Below are 8645 nucleotides of genomic sequence, written 5' to 3' on the forward strand. Positions count from 1 at the left end.
TGCTTACTCCAGCGGTGGCTATAAGAGCACTTAGCTCATACAAGTTGTTCCTCCTTACTCCTGTGCCAACAAGATTGCCAGCACTATCCAAAATTTTTACTCCTATCTTGTGGAACCTCACCTCATGGTCAAGGTCAGTTATGGAAGCAACTGATAGCAAATTTCTCTTGATTTGTGGAACATATAGCACATTAGATAGTTTCTTAACATCTCCATTTACAGAAACAAATGAAATCGTACCTGTACCCTCAATAAGGCATTTTGTGTTATTTCCAACCATCACAGTGATGGGTTCCTGTAGAGGCTACATGGAACAATATCGACCCATCTTGCAAGTCATGTGACGGGAGGCACCACTATCCAACACCCATGAATCAGTGGTTGATGCTCCTTGAACTGAGGAACACTCTTCCTCAATGGCCAAAAATAGATCCAACTCTGCTTCCGCTGTGTTAGCTGTCTCTTTCCCCTTATCTATCTTCTTCAGGGTACTATTCTTTTCATTTGCTTTCTTGACCCAGCAATCTACAATCACATGGCACTTCTCCTCAATAAAGTAATTAGGTTAGAGGGCATTAGCTAGGTTAAGGTGGTATTGTGCAAAAGATACTCTAAGAATATCTACATGGAAGTGAAGGGTGTCTTCTACACTTTGGGGTTTGAGAGAGTGGGTGCCTAAGTCTACTGATGCCTGCAAAACCCTATTCTATTGCACTTCTCACTTGCTTTCCCATCTTGGGCTCCTTCGAAGGCGTACTCTCTGAATTTGTTGGGTCGGGGGCTCCTTGTGGTTCTGGGTCAAGTCCCCATTACTGTCTCCAGAAGCTCATATGAATCCAGAATAGTAGTAATTTTAAACTTCCACAGTGTAGTAAGAAAGGAAGTGGGAGAACAGCTGAAGCTATCTTTGAAGAGACAATATTAGCGGCCTTAGATCTCATAATATACTAGGCACCTAAAGATGAAATACTCCTCTGACTCGATTCCCTGTAGATCAAATAAGGCATAAATTTGCCTCTCTTTGGGTACTCCCTTAACTCACCCACTCTCAATATGGACTCAATGTGGCAAAACCCAAAATGCCCAATAGAGATCTTTAATGAATAGGGGAGATAAATCTGAGTATATCTTAGAGTAGAGAGAGGGTGCAATGCAAGAGGGTTCTTCTATGTTCTAATGGACCATTACAACATTCTCATGGGTCCATATGGTTTATAATGTGCCCCTATTGTAACAAAAGAGTATGGTCAATATTGTTGTGTGTGAAATATATCAAGTGAGGTGTATTCTTTATAAAGCATTCAAATTTCTTAGAAAACAAACTCAATTGGTTTTCTTATAAAATTTAGCTTCCCACATCCTGGCAAGACCTTGCTTATCTTCCCTTACATAGGAAAGAAAATTAAGAATGTTTTTGTTTCTAATTGTGTTTTGTTTCAACCTTACAAAAATGAAGGCTCTTATGGAGAAGATATTATTTCACACATTATGCATGTGCTTTTTTCACCCATGGTGCCTCTGTGTGTGTGTGTGTGTGCGTGTGTGTTTGTGTATACTATTCTATCTATATAAAGGGGACCTAAAGTCATAGGTTTATTTTCAACAAAACCATTGACAACAAATTAAGTTCAGAGCTTTACATGGAAAGATCCAGATAATCAATTCAATGTAATTAATGTGGTAAAAATCATGATGATTCAAACTCAATTGAATAATGCAACCAAATCATAGATAGCGATAGGCCCTAATTACCTTGTTAGACTTAGACATAGTAGGACAATTGAAATCTATTGTTAAGAGATCAATACTAAAGGATTAGTTTGGATTCCACTATGCAAGAATAGTTAACAAGAGATGCAAACATTGCCAATAAAAAACATAAAAAAACATTCTCCACCAATGGACAAGGATTTCATAGAGGAAGACGAAAAAATTTATGTTGATTCAACAATGATTAAGCTATAAGAAAATATTTATATAAACATTATAATAATTAGAAATCCTCAATATATTCATGGGTCATCATCCTCATCAAGTCCCTTCCAATCAAAGTGGGACATGATATCCTAGAGACCAAGATAATAAATAGCAAAGAGACCAAGATAATAAATAGCAAAGAATTGTTTTGGATTGCACTATGCAAGAATACTTAAGAACATGTGCAAACATTGCCACTAAAAGTCACTAACAAATATTCTCCACCAAAGGAAACTGATTTTATAGAGGAAGAAGAAGATGAAGAAATTTAGGGAAATTCAAAGGGCTTTATTGCAACAAGGTAGGGCACAAGCAGAATGGGTGCCGGAAAAAGATTGCAGATGAGAAGAACGGAGTAAAGAAAGAGTCCAACAACAGTGCACAGGCAGTACCAGTAGAGTTGTTCATAGCAATTGAGGAGATTTGCACGGAGGTAGTTCATGTACCTGCGGATGAACCTTGGATCATTGATAGTGGTGCATCATGCCACATGACCAGTCAGAAGGATTGGTATACGTCTCTACAGCCAGTAGGGAATGACATCTTGGTAGCAGTCGGTAATGATGCAAAATGTCTAGCAAAAGGAAAAGGTATGATTGCTCTCAAGTCAGATGGAGTTGTAAAACAGTTGTTCAATGTTCTTTATGTGCCAGATATCAAGAGGAACTTGTTGTCCATTTCTACGATCACGGATCGGGACCTCAAAGTTCACTTCGATAAGAATGGCACATGGATTTTGGATCTTCAAGGGAAGGTCGTTGGTAAAGGTACATGGCGTAACAACATCTATGAACTCTCAGCTTTCAGTGCTCGAGCGAATGTGAAGAACACTAAGCTGTGGCATGAGAGGTTTGGTCATCTAAACCTTAGTTCTTTAAAGGAGATGCATAAAAGTGGAATGATTGCAGACCTACTAAAAATTACAGATCTGCCCGATGTATGTGAAGCTTGCATGATGGGCAAGCAGCATCGGCAACCCTTTCCGAAAGAGGCCACTAGGGCAAAGGCTCCTCTAGAGCTCGTTCACACAGACCTCTGTGAAAAGATGGAGATGGAAGCTTTGGGTGGTTCCTACTACATGACACCGATCAACGACTACAGTAGAAGGATATGGATATACTTCCTGAAGACTAAAGATGAGGCTTTTAGTGTAAATACAACATTTGTGCTCAATAGATAACAGGATCTCGTATGCAAGAGAGAAAACAAGATAGTATGGAGAATCAAAAATTTGATTACTGTAGAACTGATACAATAGATGGCGCTGCCTCCCAGCTGTGTGCTCCTGTGAAAGAAGCTTCGATGGCAAGCTGGAAACAGTAGAGGACGGAGGCTGGATGCTAAGGAATCAGGGTTGCTATAGCCAATGATAAAATGGGCTTCACAGTGCTCTTATATAGCACCAGTCGTAGTTGGTTGGGCTCAATTGGGTGACCGACCCAATCCACCCAAAACGATCGACTGGGGGTCGGTCTCGAAATAGGCCACCGACCACACGATAGAACCGGTGCGCAAAATAGAGCAACTAACGTACGTTCTCCGTTCGGCCCACAGCCATCCGAGATCATCTGGGACTCCAAACAGGCCTTGCAACCTGAGAGTGGGCTACCTCGGGAAATGCTCCATCTACCCTCAATGCGGTCAGTCATGGGATGCCTTCCCGCACTTACATGTAGCCTAGTTGGCAGTGTGCCAACTCCATCTAGCCATCAAGCCACACATGGCCCCCATCTAGTGTCCAAACCAGGACCTACTGGATAACCAAGCTACTCAAATGCCTTCTCCTCATATGGGGGGCTTACAAGTAGAGTTAGCTAGTTCCCATGTAGTTACATGAGAGTGGAGTATAAATATCTAACACCCTCCCTCAATGTCCACCCGCAAGTGAACTTACTTTTTCGATCCAATGCCAAGTCGATGAAGCTGCCTCTCCAGCTAGTCTCTTCCAAGAGCCTTTGTGAAGATGTCCGCAGCATTCTCTGTGGTCGAATAGTACACCAAGTCAACCTCTCCATCCAAGATGAGCTCACGTACAAAGTGATATTGAATCTTAATGTGTTTTGTGCGAGCGTGTAACACAGGGTTCTTTGCAGTCGCCATGCAACTTTGATTGTCACATGATAACTGTGTAGGGCTTGTTCTACACTGCACCCATGTCCCCTAGAATCCTCCTCAACCACACTGCCTTGCAAGAAGCAAAGCATGCTGATTTTTGTACTCAGCCTCGGTAGAAGAAAGAGCAACTGTGGGTTGCTTCTTGTTGACCCATGACACAGCTCCAGATCCAATTGAGAAAGAGTAACCTATCACTGATCTCCTACTGTCCACGTCTCTTGCCCAATCCGAGTCACAGAATCCGATCAAGATGTTGCCCTTGGTATAGGTGATGTATTTCAGCACTCACATCCCTGCCCTCCAATGGTTCTCCTAGGGCTTATTGGAAAACCTGCTTAGTACACTAGTCACAAAGCCGATGTCCGCCGGTCGTGTGTTGCACAAGTAAATCAAACTACCCACAAGCCTTTTGCACTTCGCTTCATCCACCAGTGGTGATGAATCCTCATTTGAGAGCTTCACGTCAACCTCCATAGGGGTACCAACTGTCTTGCAGTCAGCCATGCCAAATGCCTTCAGTATCTCTCCAGCATACTTTAGTTGTGAAATGAAGATATGTTTCGGCTCTTGCCAAACTTCAATCCCCAGACAGAAATTTCAAACTCTCTTCCTAGCAAATGCTTTGTCAGTGAGATCTTCTCTTCATGGTTCCCTGTTATGACAAGGTCGTCCACATAAAGGACCACGATCATACTCCTACCTCCTTCTCTGAAGACATATAAATTTGCATCTGATGGGCTCCTCCTGAACCCATTTTGTAGAAAGTAGGCATCAATTCACTGGTACCATGCTCGTGGGGCCTGTTTTACCCGTAAAGTGCCTTCTTTAGTTTATAGACTTTACCTTTTGAACCGGGAATCACAAAACCTGGTGGTTGTTCCATGTATACCTCCTCCTTGAGATCCCCATTCAGAAAGGCGGATTTTACATCCATCTGAAACACGGGCCAACTTCCCTGGGCAGCTAAAGCAAAAACACTACGAATTGTAGTTAGTCAGAGCTGTGGGAGAAAAAGTATCTTGATAATCAAAACCATGTACTTGTGTGAATCCTTTTGCCATGAGCGGAGCCTTGTATTTATCCAATGTGCCGTTGGACTTGTACTTGGTCTTGTACACCCACTTGGTGCCGATTACCTTGCGTTTTGGTGGATGATCCACAAGGTCCCAAGTGTTGTTCTTCATTATGGAGCCATACTCCGACTGCATAGCGTCCATCCACCTATCATCACCCTGTGCCTCTTCAAGACACTTGGGTTCATCAACACAGATCACTTCTGTCATCAAAGCATAGTTGACCAAGTGTTCCTGTGCTCTTCTTTGCTCCTCTAATCTCTTGGACCGACAGTGTTCGGATGGTTCCTCCTCAATGGCTGGAGGTTCTCTGCCCTCCAAAGCCTGCTTTACCCACTTCGGGAATGGCCATTGCTATTGTGGTTCTATAGGCTCTTCTTCATCTTCTTTATCTTGAATCCTTCCAAGCACAATTGGGGGAGTTCTGTTTGCTGTTGGTGGTGTTACTGGATGGATATCCTGGTCCTAGTTGTCTAGGAAGGAAGCATCCTCCTCCAATTGATGCGGCTATTATGAGAAGACCACATCGTGACTTACTATTACCTTCTTGATAATAGGGTTATAGAGATGGTAACCCTTCACCTCTTCACTGTAGCCAAAGAAAATACATTTCTGGCTCTTCGTGTCCCATTTGGTCCTGTTAGCATCAGGGACATGCATAAAACAATCACATCCAAAAACTCTGAAATGTGCAGCTGAAGGTTTCTTACCAGAAAAGGCTTGTAGTGGAGTCATCCCATTCACAGCCTTTGTGTAGCTACGATTCAGGATGTAAACTGCAGTGTTACATGCTTCAGCCCAGAAAGTCTTTGGAAAATCTTTCCCTTTCATCATACTCCAGCCCATTTTGCAAATGATGCGCATCTTGTGTTCTGCTACTCCATTTTGCTATGATGTATGTGGTAGGGGTTTCTGCCTCTTGATTCTGTGACTTTTGCAGTAACTTTCGAATTCAATTGATGTGAACTCTCCATCTCTGTCTCCCCGTTTCTTTCTCGACCATTACATGCCATTCCTTGAACCTACTAAAAGCCTCATCTTTAGTCTTCAGGAAGTATATCCATATCCTTCTACTGTAGTCATCGATCAGCGTCATGAAGTAGTAGGAACCACCCAAAGCTTCCATCTCCATCTTTCCACAGAGGTCCATGTGAATGAGCTCTAGGGGAGCCTTTGCCCTGTTGGCCTCTTTAGGAAAGGGATGCTAATGCTGCTTGCCCATCATGCAAGCTTCACATACATCAGGTAGATCTGAAATTTTTGGTAGGTCTAAAATCAAACCACTTTTATGCATCTCCTTCAAAGAACTAAGGTTTAGATGACCAAACCTCTCATGCCACAGCTTAGTGTTCTTCACACTCGCTCGAGCACTGAAAGCTGAGAGTTCATAGATGTTGTTACGCCATGTACCTTTACCAACGACCTGTGAAGATAGTGGGAGAGAGGGAAGGAGTCTCACTTGCGGCTTTCTCACATACACAATGGGGGAATACACACAAAGGTGGAGGCTGAAAATAGTTTTCCTCTTCTTAGTTGTGTAAGCCAAAAGAACTCAAGTACAAAGGAATAGAAGAACCCTATATGTGGGTCTCAAAACCAAACTCAACTAAGGTGGCATACTAACTGAGCCACGAACTAGAGTAGATAAGGATAGCTGTCATCCAGCTATTATTCATGGGCGGTGTACCAACCGCATCCGCAGCTAACAAGTCGGTGACATAAATGCACAACGGTCACCCTGGCATATCGCGAGTGGAGCTCGATATCTCAACACTCCCCCTCGAGCTCAATCCCAATTCTTGCACACCAAGCAGGTCTCTGAACTTGCATAGCTTCTCTGCACCCAATGCCTTTGTGAATATGTCAGCTACCTGATCCTCTGTGTTGACATAAACTAGATCAATAAGACCTAGTAAAACCTTCTCCCGCACATAGTGATGATGCACCTCAATGTGCTTTGTTCTAGCATGATAGATAGGGTTATTTGCCAAGTGTATACTGCTCATGTTATCACAATAAATGACAACTGCCCATCTGTAGACTGATGCATATCATAGAGTAGCTTATGTGACCAAGCTACCTCACATGCAGCCATTGATGCACCCCTGTACTCAGCCTCTGTGCTCGACAAGGCAACTGTAGGCTGTTTCTTACTGCTCCAAGTGACTGCAGCACTCCCAAAAGAGAACACATATCCACTGGTAGATCGTCTATCAGAAATACTACTAGCCCAATCAGCATCAGTGTATCCATGCAACTGTATCTGAACCCCAGCCAAATAGTCCATACTGCAATGTGGACTTCACATACCTGAGTATGCGTCTAGCTGCATCCAAATGCGGTTTCCTTGGAGCCTGCATAAACTGACTTACCAATCCAACAGCATAGCTTAAATCTGGCTTGGTAATAGTCATATAAATCAAACTTCCTACTATGCGTCTGTACATAGTAGGGTCTTCCAGAAGCTCACCTGCATTTGTGCTCAACTTCACATTCTGCTCCAAAGGAACTGAAATAGGTTTACAGCCTGTCATCCCATATTTGGATAGCATGTCCAATCCATACTGCCTCTGCAAGAGCTGTATCCCACTTGGTGATCTAATCACTTCAATGCCTAAGAAATAATGTAGCTCTCCCAAATCCTTCATCTCAAACTTCTGCTTTAATAGCATTTTCACATGAAGGATATCTTCATCACTATCACTTGTGATGATCAAATCATCAACATAAATGACAAGCAGCATAATCCCTTTCTCTGTTTTTCTCACATAGAGTGAGAAATCTGCCTTGGAAATCTAAAAGCCAATAGTGACAAGATACTATCCTATCTTGTCAGACCATGCTCTAGGTGCTTGCTTCAAGCCATACAAGGCTTTCTTCAACCTGCAAACAAACTCAGGATGAATAGCATGAACATAACCTACTGGCTGCTCCATAAAGACCTCTTCTTGCAGATCACCATGCAAGAAGGCATTCTTTACATCCATTTGATGTAAAGACCATCCCTTTGATGCAGCCATAGCAATGACTACTCTTACAGTTGCCATCCTTGCAACCGGACTGAATGTTTCTTCATAATCAATGCTGTATGTCTGTGCATACCCCTTGACAACTAGTCTTGGCTTGTATCTGTTCACAGAACCATCTGCATTGTGCTTGATCTTGTAAACCCACTTACATCGAATTGCATTCTTGTTTTTAGGCAAAGGCACCAATTCCCATGTAGCATTGGCTTCGAAGGCATCCATTTCTTCATCCATGGCTTTCTCCCATTTTTCATTTCCCATGGCTTGCTCAAAAGAAGTGGGTTCTAGTTCCTGTATCACTTTGACCATATAGGCATAGTGAATGGCTGTAAATCCATCATATTTCAGCCTATCCACAGGATACCTAACCCTGGTAGACCTGCGCAAAATAGGCTCACTTCCAGGTGCTCTCAAAACATCCCTGGTCTTCCTTAATCCAGGTGTAACAACAGAA

Source organism: Dipteris shenzhenensis, chromosome 2 (assembly GCF_047967505.1).
Source record: "Dipteris shenzhenensis isolate YYH24624 ecotype China chromosome 2, Dip_SZ_1.0, whole genome shotgun sequence".
NCBI classification, from domain to species: Eukaryota; Viridiplantae; Streptophyta; class Polypodiopsida; order Gleicheniales; family Dipteridaceae; genus Dipteris; species Dipteris shenzhenensis.